Source organism: Cervus canadensis, chromosome 31 (assembly GCF_019320065.1).
Source record: "Cervus canadensis isolate Bull #8, Minnesota chromosome 31, ASM1932006v1, whole genome shotgun sequence".
NCBI classification, from domain to species: Eukaryota; Metazoa; Chordata; class Mammalia; order Artiodactyla; family Cervidae; genus Cervus; species Cervus canadensis.
This window is the reverse complement of record NC_057416.1, coordinates 29,070,934-29,085,279: the sequence shown is the minus strand read 5'-3', so window position 1 is coordinate 29,085,279 and position 14,346 is coordinate 29,070,934. Positions and strand designations below refer to the sequence as shown.

The 14,346-nt window shown below is 40.5% G+C and overlaps 1 protein-coding gene across 4 annotated transcripts in view; it reads right to left on the bottom strand.

Moving 5' to 3' along the window:
* The window catches only part of UNC5D (unc-5 netrin receptor D), a 603,713-nt gene that overhangs the window by 121,547 nt on the left and 467,820 nt on the right, over nucleotides 1-14,346 (bottom strand). The gene's annotated exons all lie outside the window — the stretch shown is intronic.

The window sequence follows — 14,346 nt, the reverse complement described above, 5'->3', positions numbered from 1 at the left end:
GTGATTCAACAGATGTTTAGGTCAGATCAGATACCCGACACATCTAAGCCCCAGCCTTCCTTCCAAAGGACCTCACTTTTCACATCCTCCGAGTATAGACTAGTCCCATCTCCGGTTTGTTTCCTCTAGCTTGCTCCTAGAGTATCTATTTCTCTCTTTCCAGTTCCACCTTAAACCTATCCTTGGCCGAAAGTACTCTTTCCCTGGACACATGAGGAAGCCACAGATGGGACCTTCTGCTCCCTGGATCTTCACCCTCCCAGAAGCTGGGGCACACTGTCCCTATATCCCCTAATTCATCAAGCAGACCAGGCTTCCCCATCCAGCTGCCTGCCTTCCCCACGCCATCCTCTGCTTCTACATCTAAACAACATCTCCACTACCTCGTGCCATCTTGGTAGCACCGTACACAGCTCCTGTTTGACAAGAACCATTTAGCTCTAGTTCTTATGTGTTATACACAGGAATTTAACAGACATATCAAAACTGTAATTTAACCAAGAAAGCAGTCACTATACCAAAAAGACCACACATGGAAGTACATGCATCTGGTTCTTTTCACATACCCTGCCCACCACTAACATAGATAATTGAAAGTTGGCTTTAGAAGATGTCTCATTTCATCTTTAAATGTAAACAATTATAATTTATCTCCAATAATCAAGTGACACCTGTTAGCAATTTGGTTTAATAAATATTTTTGGCTTCCATTAAAAGGGATTTATTTACTAGAAGAAAACCTGTACTGATACTTTAATATTTATCCCAAGAACCATCCCAAGAATGAGTATAGAATACCAAAAGTCATCAGTCAATCCAAAATCAATCCAAGATGAGGCAGATTTTTAGAAAAGAAAATGATGCCAAAATAGCCAAAAGAGATCTGAGAACTGCTTTAAAACACGTACAAGAGCTGAAAAAGCAACATGATGCAGGACCATGAAGTAAGGAGGCAAGCTTGACGACCAACCCCAGCAGCTCCTCAAGGCATCACCATGTGCCAGCCTTGGGTATAAGAACTAATGATGTCCAAAAGCAGAGTCCAAAAGCACTGCTCTGTTTAATGAAGCAGGACAGTGGAGCCAATTTTAAAACCATCTGACCACAAGTCCATTACAAAATATCCTCCACTCCCCAGTAACTCTGCATATTTTCCAGCCATTCATTCATTCAACTGATAAATACTCCAACATTTACTGAACATCAGAGAGTTGAATAAAGCGAGATAAACAAACCCAGCATAACCTCTTCTTCCACGGACCTTACATTTAATGGTTAAGATGGAAACAAGTAAATCTAGGGACTTCCCTGGTGGTCCAGTGGCTAAGACTCTGCACTCCCCATGCAGGGGGCCTGGGTTCTATCTTTGGTCGGGGAACTAGATCCCACATGATGCAGCTAAAAAGATCCTGTATGCCGCAACTAAGACCCAGAATCTCCAAACAAATAAATTTATAAGAAAAGAAGTAAATCCACATTGCCACCAGAAAGTAAGAGTTGTCGCCAATATCTGTGATAAAACATTTATTTATGTTAAGCCAACTGGATTGGGTTTTTTAAACCACCATCACTGCTGTTGTCACTGGAGAGAACGAATCGGTCAGCTTAAAGTGGGTCTGGGGAGCTCTGGTTCCACTCCACTCTCCTCCTGGTCCAGAAATTCTGAGTGCAAACTGTTTGGTTTTCTGATTGTTAATATCCTACCCTTTCCATTTCTAGCGCCTACAAAGCCATTCCCTCCTGTCTCCACCTTAAGTCATCTTCTTTTTCCATCCTTCCCCTACAAACAGCTGGTCAGGAAGTTGGGAAAGTCTGGCCATGGTCCATAAGTAAATCATTCCTAGTGAGGAAATGACCCTGGGGGCAGTGGCCCTCGAAACAGAAACCAAAGTAGGCCCAGCACCTGGAAATCAAAGAAAGCTTTCCAAAGCAAATCTGGGCCCAGAGGAAATTAAAGCCACAATCATTAAGCAGAGGTCTGGTTCTAAATTAAAAACTTATATAAAAATGCCTCATGCACAAAATGAAGTGGTCAACACACCAAGAAAATATTTGCCACAGATTTGACATATAAAACGGTAATAATCTGATGATCTGAGGGTTACAATCTGAATCACTCATGCTCTCGTATCAGTTGATGATAAAATGTCATCCACAATAAGATGGAAAACACACACGCTAATTAGACAACTCAATAAATATTCTATACCACTTAAAAAAAAAAAGGTGAACAACAATATAATGACATTGTTCCTACCCAAAAAGTCACAACGAAAATTTCACAAATGTACACAGGCACACACACACATACAGTATGTTTTTAATTGAACTTACAGAGTACCAGGCATTTCTGCTATTGCTGCTCTATGATTATCTCGTTTCTGGAAGACACTAAGAGCCTCTCAACTATGGTCTGTCTGGCGCTTCCATTCCTGCCTCCATCGTGGATTCTCCACGAAGGGATTAGGTCATATCCTTTTCTGGGTCCAAATCCTTCTACAACTTTGAACTTCACTAAGAACAAAACTGCACATCCTTACCATGGCTAAGAAAGTCCTTCTTGGTCTGCCCCCTAGTTAACTTCCCACGTTAGATTCCCCAAGTAACCTCTGCGCACTCTACTCCAGCCCTGCTGGGCTCCTTCCTATTCCAGAAAACTCAAAGCAAGGTCCTACCTCAGGGCCTTAACACCTGCTGCTTCCTCTGCTTTCTGCCCGGGAGGCCTCGCCTGCGAGTGTCCCTAAGGCTCAACTCCACCTTTCATTCAGGTCTCTAATCAAATGCTGCCTCCTTAGAGAGGTCTTGCCTGACAATCCTTCTCTAATATAGCAAGGTCCCCTCACTGCCTGTGTCCTGCTTTAATTTTCTTCCTAATATTATCTCCATCTAACAGGCTTAAAGATAGTAAGTCTTTTGCTCTTGTAATTGTGATCTCAAGAATTTGCCGAAGAAAATTATCAGGGCTACAAACAAGGATTTAAACACAATAAACTATTTTTAGTTGCAAAAAAGAAAGAGGAAAAAAGTATGGCAGAGCTCTATTTAAATAAATCATGATTCAATAATTCAATTTAATATTGTACGGCACTAAAGGTCATGATTTCAACTAGTGAAAATACTGAAAATGCTCATAATGCATGAAAGAGTCAACCTGCAAAACTGTGTGTTTAGTGCAATCATAAATTTGTAAAAACAACAAAAAAAGAAATCACAAACATACATATTCTTTAAAAATGATTGGAAGAAAATGCAATATGCTGCAGAGGTTTTGAAAAAAGACTTGGGGCAGCTGTTTTTTTATCTTCCTGGTGGTTAACTGTGGCACATAAAGGAAAAGGTCTTTATTAATCTGAAAAACAACTACGTTAGCTTCTAAAAGTCTTTTACTTGCATAGCACAGTAGTATTCAAATTTCTATTTAGCCATAGACTGTTTCCTCAAATTAAAGCTTATCTGATCACATGGTATATTATATGTGATCATATATATATATATATATATATATATATATATCTTATGATATCACTCACATGTAGAAATTTTTAAAAAAGATACAAATGAACTTTATATACAAAAGAGAAATAGACTCACAGACACAGAAAACAAACTTAGGGTTACTAAACGGGAAAGGCGGGAATGGACAAATCAGGAGTTTGGGAATAACAGATACACACACACTATATATATCTATATCTTTCTATCTATCTATATATAATAAATAGTTCATGGGGTCACAAAGAGTCAGACATGACTGGTGACTTAAGAAAAAAAAAAACAACAAAAAACCTGTATACCTTAGGGGACTATACTCAATATCGTATAATGACCTATGAGGGAAAAGAATCTGAAAAATAATATTGTGTGTTTATGTATAGCTTGCATGCTTATAGCCTGTGCTCTGTAGCAAGAGAAGCCACCGCAACGAGAAGCCCATGCACAGCAACTAGAGAGAAGCCCCTGCCCGCCACAACCAGAGAAAGTCTGCACACAGCAAAGAAGACCTCAGCATGGCAAAAAAAAAAAAAATTAATAAATTAAAAAAAAACACAACAGATCCCATGGAAATGTTCAGCACACCTGGGCCGTAAGTTATAAGTTGATCCTTGCCATACAATCTACCCCCATCCACCCACATGCACCGTGAACTTGTACAACGGTCTGCTACTTGGGTTTCCCCAGAACACAGCTTGAAAACCAAAAAACATACCTAGGACAAATGAGGTATCTTAGGATATATACATTCTGGCGTAACTGGTGTTTACAGTGTCATGACTGAGGTCCATCAATCCAATTATGTCTACAAACAATGGGCACGTTACTACCACTAACTGCAGGGCTGTTTTTTATTCGTACACTAATCGTTTATCCATTTAACTGATGGCAGGATCTTTATGAGAAAATCAGTCTGGTATTTTCTGGGCTTATAAAAGTGACGAATTGCTCTTGGATTTATGCTTTTGTCACTTAGAGAAATGTTAAAACATTTTTGATGAGCTAAGTGCTCCTAATGCAGAATAGTTTAATAAATAAGATAATAGAAAAAAAGCATTTCCTACAGCAGCAGTTGCAAACTCGATGTTCCTGAGGGCCAGAGAAGTAACATAAATTACTGATGAGGCGCTGGGTGCAAGACATCCACGCGCGTTGTTTGCATATTAAAGACAAGGGCCTATTCTTCATTCCCTCGAAGAGATGAGCTCACTCTCATTTTTCTTAAAACATGTTATCACTTTTCTGTCTCCTTTTGTTTTTTCCCACTTTAGATAGAGACATGAGTATTTTAAAAAATTAACAATGATAGTGCAATGAAAAATGACCGTGAACTCATTTTTGCTTTAAAATCTTTTTTGCTTTCAATGCATCACAGCGGTCTTCACATTTATGGAGTACATAGCTTCAGTGTCAAGATGTATGGGGACCCGGTGCTGCCGGTGAAAAAACACAGATTCCACGATTTGTACAAAAAAGGCAGCCACCAGGTAGGTTTAGACTATGGCGACCAGGGTAACCAGTTGTTCATTTGCTAAGCTGTGTCTGACACTTTGCCACCCCATGGACTACAGAATGCCAGGCCTCCCTGTCCCTCACCACCTGGAGTTCCCCCAAGTTCATGTCCATTGAGTCAGTGATGCCATCCAACCATTTCATCCTCTGTTGCCCTCCTCTCCTTTTGCTTTAAATCTTTCCCAGCATCAGGTCTTTTCCAATGAGTCGGCTCTTCACACCGGATGGCCAAAATATTGGAGCTTCAGCATCAGTCCTTCCGATAAGTATTCAGGGTCAATTTCCTTTAGGATTGACTGGTCTGATCTCCTTGCTATCCAAGTAACTAGATCTTCCATCTTTCTTGAGAAGCCAGGGCTGTGTATTTTAATGGACTATTTCTTGATTCTAACATGATGACTCACACATTACAAAATACATTGTGAGGATCAAACAAAACACATCCATAAACTGCATGGGGATTCACTTTTCTTTCTCTCTTTTCCAGATACCTTAACATAAGAGCTGTCTGGCCTCTTGGGAGCTCCACCACAAAGAAGACTTCACTGAATTTAATTCCTTTCAGCAAATTGGCTTCCCCCATCATTCAAGAATGCTCTGGTTCATATGTATCATGGGCCACTGTCAATGTTTTTTCATAAAAATGACTGCCAAGCATCTAAGAATTTTTGAACTTCTATACAGTATTCTGCAAGTATCATAAGGGCATGAGTATTAAATTCAGAAATTATTTTACAAGAAGTTGCCAACAAAGCCCTAATTAAGCTCTTAACAGAAAGCAATACACATTTTCAAATTAGCTGTATGGGATCAATACATTGACCACCCTGAGGCTAATGGACATTTTTTTTTTTTTTAAATCACTGATCCAAATGATCTCATGCTAATAGGTCAGCTCTTTGACAGAAAGACTTAACATTTGGGAAGGTGCAAGGTGTTCACATCTTCAGAGGAAAAAAAAAATTTTTTTTTTTTCATCTGGTTTCTACTTATTTAGCTTAGATGGATAATCCCAGTTAGGAGTGTGTGAAGAAACCAGTTACTTAGAGGTAATGAGCTTATGGATTTGCCGGACACATGAGTTCATTAACATAGTGTTATGTGCAGATGGACTGCAGTTTGTAGATTTTTCCAGTTTATAAACAAATCTGGATAAACAGACCTTCAAAGACACTTAAGACTTCATGCCAGACAGCGAGTTCCTGATCTGTCATTCTGGTTAGCTGGGGAGAGAAGGAACATAACTGACAACCCTATAGATTTCTGCAACAATAGGCAGCATAGTGTAATTGAATGGGGAGGCAGCCTCCTTTGGAAGAGGGATGGATCGATGCTTCATGGGTGATCAGCTTATCTGAGAGCTGGGTCACATTTGAAAATGTTTGCATGAGTCTTGACATTTCGCCTCTTCTGACCTTTTGTCAGACATCCTGTATATCTATACAGATAAACTTTACACCCAAAGGTTTATTTCCATCAGAAAGCGTGTCAGATTCTAATGCTCCTGTTCTCGTTCTTAATATTCCATAAGAGCATGAGAAGGCGAGTGCTGTTATTAATCATTTAAAAGTGTAAAATCTAGACTAGAAAGAGAAAGGCACGTTAACAGGCCAGCTCTCTTCCTATGCAGGATCCGAAGCCTGTTGTCCTTTGAGTCCTAGAGAGTATCAACCTGGAACACTCTTCCTTCACATCCCATAGAAAATGCCAATGGGGGCCATGAGCTGGTGTCATCTACCAAGTGTTCTTATCCCCTCAGCTTCCCTGGTGTCTCAGATGGTAAAGAATCCACCTACAATGCAGGAGCCCCAGGTTTGACCCCTCGGTAGGGAAGATTCCCTGGAGAAGGGAATAGCTTACCCACCCTGGTATTCTTGCTGGGAGAACTCTATGCACAGAGGAGCCGGGTGGGTTACAGTCTATGGGGTCGCAAAAAGTTGGATACAACTGCGACGAACACGTTCAGTTTCACCAAGTGTTCTTATCCCCCCAGTTCCAGTCCTCTTGGGATTTGCTAAAGGAAATGTAAAATTGAGCTGCTCTTAAAGATGTAATCTCAGATTTCTGATTTTAGAAGCTTCTTAATTCATCTACTCGTTGCCTGGGGGTCATCTTAAGTGGCAAGTTCCTTAAGAACAAAAACAATATTTTAAATCTTCCTATAACATGCATACAGCCTTCTTTTGAGGATATTCAATAGCATCTGTTGAATAGAGCTTTTAGTCTGAATTAACATATATGCAAGTTTAGAGACTGGTGTGATTATACATACACACATACAACTTCAAACTGTATTTCAGGGATTGGGCCTAGGAAGGGGATATTAGTTTTTGCTTTAAATCCCAGAGTGGAGTCTAGATATGAAATGGAAGAGAGACATTTTGAGCGTAGTTGTTCTTAAATATATTCGGGGAACCACTAATATTTCATAATGGCTCCATAGGGTCTCATATTGAATTTCATGTATTTGCTCAAGGTATGAGTTATATAAGAGTAATAAATGGTTTTTCTCCCCACTACAACTAAGGATGGCTTAGGAAGGCAACCTTGTCTGACAGACAGCCCACCAGTGGGGATGAGAGGTCCAGCCAGGCAAACACTGGAAAGTCACAGTCATTTGCAATAGGGGCATTCCCTATATAACCTCTCAAATGTTTTGGTAAGTTGTCATCCTACCAAATGACAAGTATGATTGGATTTCTGTGAGAAAATGAGAAGATGAGACGGCTGGAGCATGTATTTCAGTTGTGGGGTGGGGAGGGACGGGGTAAATGGGATATGGCACCCAAGGACACAGGGGTGGAGAGGAGGGGGCCCGGCAGAGGTAAAGAGGGGCTTCCAGAGGACCCCGGGGGAGCCCTTGACTTCCACACCTAGCATACTGGTCTAACCACTACGTTTCTCATTTACATCATGAGTCACATCATGAGTTTTGATCAATGAATATTTCCCAGCCTAAAACAATGAGACCTAGCATTTCTTGTATACTCTGTGCCAAGGGGGCTTCCCAGGTGGCGCAAGTGTAAAGAACCTGCCTGCCAATGCAAGAGACATAAACAGATATGGGTTTGACTCTTGGGTTGGGAAGATCCTCTGGAGGAGGGCATGGCAACCCACTCCAGTATTTCTGCCTGGAGAATCCCATAGACAGATGAGCCTGGCCATGGGATCACAAAGAGTTAGACATGACGGAAGCAACTTCACACACACACATGCCAAGTACTCTTTTAAACACTGTACGTATGTTCATTAATTTCACTGTTAAAATGTGTCTATGAGGTGGACACCATTTTTACCATCTCCATTTTGTAAACAACAAGGATATTAAGTACTTTGCCCAAGTATATATATGTGTGTGTGTGTGTGTGTGTGTGTGTGTGTGTGTGTGTATTTTTTTTTTAATGGTAGAACCAGAATTTAAATCTAAGTTTTGACTTCAAGTCTTGCTTTTAACCACTGTGTTTAGTCATCCATCTTATTTTCCAGATTTGGGTGGAATGACCCTATGCTATTTGCACAATTACATTGAAATACAGAGGACTGACACCACTGAAGATAATTTTAAAAATATATTTGGGAATTTTATGATCATCCCTAAGGACAGGGGGATGCAAAAAATATCTTGACAAAAGCAACATTGTTGAATACATACATTGTCTCCCAGACGGTTATTTTAAAGGCCAGCTCTTATTTGAATGCACACATTCTGGTTATATTAACATGTCAAAATGTTCAGAATGTAGCCAGAACTATTTTAACATATAAAACTTATTCAAACTTAATATTTGTCCCTATGTAACTATTCAGAATTTATGGAAGTCCTCTCCCAGTTATCTGGTGTTTGGTTTTGCTTTGGGGCAATGAGCAGAAATGAATGAAAACAATCCATAAAATCTTTGTGATAACAGCCTGCAGTCTTAAAATACTTCAGAAGGCCAGTGTGATCTGTTGGGTGACTTATAGGAAATAAATAATAAGGAAATTAACTTATAATATTTAGCAAATAGCTTTCCTAAGAAAAGGGATAGGTGTTTCAGGTCTTTTATTTGGTTAGGCATGGATGCAATTGTGAAGCTAAGGCAGCCATCTTATGACCGTGAAGAAAAGACAAATGAACTCACAGAGGTGATGGTCACTGTCTTTATACTCGAAAGCAAACACACTGCTACCCAATACTTTATCTCATTTGATCCTCATGACAGTTCCAAGGCAGGCAAAAAATATCTTATTCTTCCCATTTTACAGACTACATGATTCACCTAAAGCAACACACCTGGAAAATGGTACACTTAGAAGCTGTAGCTTTCAAATCAGTTTCCTGCCACAGAGCATTTTCTTGTCTTGCTGATCACACGAAGGCTGGCTCCTTAACATTTCCTGTGATTCGGCTTGGCATCCTAAAGTAAGTCTTACCTGGGACTTAACTATTACAATAGAGTGACATGCCTCTACTCAGAACGGAGCCAATTACCTTCTCATCTTAGTTGAGGCCATCACTTGTTTTGCTACTTTCAGATTAGATGTCACCTGTCCTCCCCTCTCTCCTTGATATGATTTCCTTCAAGTTATTTATAACAGTACTCTCATGTTTCCCCTTTTTGTCTTCCTTTTCTTTCCAGACTGGATAGATCGACTTTAAAGCCTCCTACTCTGCACTTTCTGCCATTTAGCTCCACTTATCTGATTATGCATCACAAAAGGCGGTAGAAATTCAGCTTAATTGTGAAGTGAGAGAAACCTAATAATCAAAGACAGAATCACCCTCACGGATGCTGAATGAAATGACAGACAAGAGTTCCTCTGTAGAAGCCTGAATTCTGATTAGAGAATGTTATGCTCCGACACTCTATGTCTCTAGTCAGATCAGTGTTGTCCTTTAACTTCCCTGCTTCAGTCATGAAAGTCAAGTGCAGCCTCATGTTATTTTTTAAAAAATTCATTTTGACAGGTAAATGGTCTCTGGGAAAGTAAACACCCTGATCAACTGTTTATTGAAACTGTAACATTGTCATGAGTGAGAAATGAGACGTGTTTACATTAATGTAAAGCATTTACACGAGTGATGATCAGAGGGAAAAGACAACATTGAACAGATGAAGCATAAAAATGAGAATGGGAAGAGATGTGCAATCAAAAGATGATTCATAAAGGAGGTGTGTGCTACCATTAGCTTTTCAGCTAGGCTCTCCCTCGTGGAATGGATCTCGTTCGTTGCTAATTCTACATTTGCTCTCTCTCACCTGCTAGGGGAAAAGGAATTCTGGTTTTGAACCTTTGATAAAGCAATACCTTGGAGATGCTTCCAAAGCTTCTTAAGCTTTGAAAACTGCATTGGCTATCTGAACGAGTGACCTAAAACATAGTAGCATTTGCCTCTTCATTTTAAAGGATTATTTTTAGGATGGGAAGAACTCTTTAACAAGATTACAAAGAGTTGGCCTTCAGGAACTCTCCTGGTGGTCCAATGGTTAGGAATCCGCCTGCCAATGCAGGGGCCACGGGTTGGATCCCTGGTCTGGGAAGATCCCACATGTCGCGCGTGCCACAACTACTGAAAACCTGCGTGCCTAGAGCCCATGCTCTGCAACAAGAGAAGCCAACACAATGAGAAGCACGTGTCCCCGAACACGCGCCACAACTAAAGAAAGTTCGCACGCAGCAACAAAGACCCAAAACAGCCATAAAACAACAACAATAACAACAACAAAGAGTTGGCTTTCAGAGAGACTCAAAACAGTCTCTGCATTCACATTTCCTTCCATACCAATTTCTGGTATGTGCATCAGGTTTTAAAGTGGTGGTGAGGGGATCTTAATTAACAGTTCCCCTTTTCTGTTCCTTACTACCAGGCACTATATACTCAAGTGCTGAGAAAATAGCCATCTTAGTAAGGATTAAAGCATTAAAGACTCAAAACGTTCACATCATCACTGGTTTTAAAAGCTGGTATCAGAGTTACATGCAATTTGGAAATGCAAACGCAGATCACTGACACATACATAGACACACACCACTGGAGAAACCAGATCTGTTCAGAATAAAAATATTTCCATCAGCCACATTGAAAGGCTAATCATGTAATGATCTACAAAGGAAATGCAGGGACAGATATGGATGAGCTGAGCTTCCATATACTGGGTTGGCTGAGAATGAATTAGCATAATCATAAATTTGTTCCAATTACAGAAGGCAATTATCAGAGCCCAGCTTACAGCATTATCAAAATGAAATCAGCTAAGTGCATCTACGGCCCAGGTAGATGCCACTGAGTTAATGGTGCTTTAAAAAAAAAAAAAAAGCTGTCTGCTTATTCATCTTGTATCCCTTTGATGACTGTACACTCCATATAAGTCTCCTTTTACCTGACAGACACAAAGCCACCATGAAAGAGGAAAAAATACATGCAGTACCAAAAAAAAAAAAAAAGTCATGCTTAGCATAATAACTCAAGTGTAAAATAGCCAAATTCAAACTCTGAAGTCTTGTATGGATAATTTCTCTAGATCAGTGGTTCAGATAGTGCTTTCACATTGCAGACAGTGATTAACATCACCTCCTGTGTTCTCTCCAAAATATTGATTAGGAATAAAACAGAGAGTAAGCCTGTCATTACCTGCTTCAAACAAAAGTTCTTTGTGCACAAATGTAATGTCCCTCCGTTGCAAAGGTAACCCCACTGCTATTTCTATTGTTTCCATGTTGCTTTTCTGTTATTAATAGAACCTGCTGCCTGGTTAACCCTTGCCAACCTGGAAAGAGGCCAGGAGAGTCAAATATATTTTGCACAGGAAGCAATGAATTTATTCTCCAAATGTTTGTGAAAAGGCAATTCAGCATAATGAGTCAAGAGTATACTTGTATACAATACAATGTGCCCAGCACCTAGGAAAACAGACATTAAAGAGGAATATCACTCAGCTATAAAAAAGAATGAAATAATGCCATGCACAGCAACATGAATAGATCTAGAGATTATTATACTAAGTGAAGTCGGTCAGATAAAAACATCATACAGTAAGTTATCATAAGTGATAACTTATTTGCAAAATCTAAAAAAAATGAAAAAAAAATGAACTATTTCTAAAAGAGACTGAACTATTTATAAAAGAGAAACATACAAACATAGAAAAACAAGCTGTAGTAACAGAAGGTAAAAGGGAGGGCTTGTGGCTGTTTAGTTGCTAGGTCACATCCAACTCTTCTGTGACCCCATGGACTGCAGCCCATCAGGCTCCTCTGTCTGTGGGATTTCCCAGGCAAAAATACTAGACTGGGTGGCCATTCCCTTCTCCAGGGAATCTTTCCGACTCAGGGATTGTACCCGGGTCTCCTGAATTGCAGGCAGGTTCTTTACTATCTGTGCCACTGGGAAAGCCCATGCTAACCCCAAACTCCCAATTTATCCCTTCCTACCCCTGCTTTGGGGCTTCCCTGGTGACTCAGGGCTAAAGAATCTACCTGCCAACACAGGAGACATGAGTTTGATCCCTGGGTCAGGAAGATCCCCTGGAGAAGGGAATGGCCACCCACTCCAGTATTCTTGCCTATAGAGTTCCATGGACAGAGGAGCCTGGCGGGCTACAGTCCATGGGGTTGCAAAACGTTGGACACGACAGAGCGATTAACACTTTCACTTTTGGGGATTAGCAGATATGCACTACTATATATAAATTAAACAATGACCAACTCTTTGTGACCCCATGGACTGGAGCGTACCAGGCTCCTCCATGCATGGCATTCTCCAGGCAAGAGTACTGGGTTTCCATTTCCTTCTCCAGGGGATCTTCCCGACTCAGGGATCAAACCCGGGTCTCTTGCATCGCAGGCAGACACTTCACCACCTGAGCCACCTGGGAAGCCCACTGTATATAGCACAGGGAATTATATTCAGTATCTATCAATAACCTGTAACAGAAAAGAATCTGTAAAGATGACTGAATCACTTTCCCGTATACCTGAAACTAACGCAACATGGTAAACCAACTGTACTTTAAAAAAAGAAAAGAAAAAGAGATACTCAAGAGATGGCAGGTTAGTAAGAAAGACGAAGGATTTCTATTGTAACTAACTGCATTGGATTTTACTTTGCATACAAGGATAAGGCCCAGTGGAGCTGAACCAGGGGAAGAAGAGAAGATAAGAGAGATTAACATATTTATATTAATGGTCTGCTATGCGTCAGATGCTATTTTGGGTTCTTTCACATCTTAAACCACTTGGTAAAGTGGGCATTGTTAACTATTTCTTTACAGTTAAGAAAATACCCACCAGGAAAGAACTGAATGAAATATTTCACCATGATCAAGATTCTGCCATCTTAAACAAGTAAGCAAACAATACCCTTCCTTTCTCTGCTTCACAGGAATCTCTCTTGAAATTTTTAGCAATTAGTCACCCCTCATCATTACCTTTCAGTCTGACTTTCACCCCATCAACTCACTGAAATCACTCTTGCTGATTTCACTGATGTTCCCCATATCACTACATTTAGTGCAAACTGTTTTGTATTCTTCCTTGTCCTTCAGGGGTTCAGTTCAGCCGCTCAGTTGTGTCCAACTCTTTGCCACCCCATGAATCATAGCACGCCAGGCCTCCCTGTCCATCACCAACTCCCAGAGTTTACCCAAACCCATGTCCATTGAGTCGGTGATGCCATTCAGCCATCTCATCCTGTCGTTGTCCCCTTCTCCTCCTGCCCCCAATCCCTCCAGGCATCAGGGTCTTTTCCAGTGAGTCAACTCTTCGCATGAGGTGGCCAAAGTATTGGAGTTCCAGCTTCAGCATCAGTCCTTCCAATGAACACCCAGGACTGATTCCTTTAGGATGGACTGGTTGGATCTCCTTGCAGTCCAAGGGACTCTCAAGAGTCTTCTCCAATACCACAGTTCAAAAGCATCAATTCTTCGGCACTCAGCTTTCTTTATAGTCCAACTCTCACATTCAGACATGTAGGAAGAGTCATTTTTGGACTGTCTCCTCCATTGGTTCTGATGATACCACCTGTTTTCTCCTTGCAGTCCTCTGGTCACTCATGCTCTTTTTCATTGGCTTCTTCTCTATCCAAACATGAAGTATATACTTCCTGGGGCCCCAAGAACATTCCCAAATTATGTTCAGTTCAGAGACCTGACCTTAGTCTCACACTTAGCCATCTACTTTGCACCTACCTTTGTAAGATTCAAAGGTGCTTTTCAAGTTCAACAGATGGAATTAGCTTTTGAATTTTTTCATGCAGATGTTATAGAAGGATAGATTTCCTTACCTGACTGACACTAAAATATCTGAATCTCATCATCTGAAGATAGGGGTTCACTGAAAAAGATCTGATGACAGGTGACATAA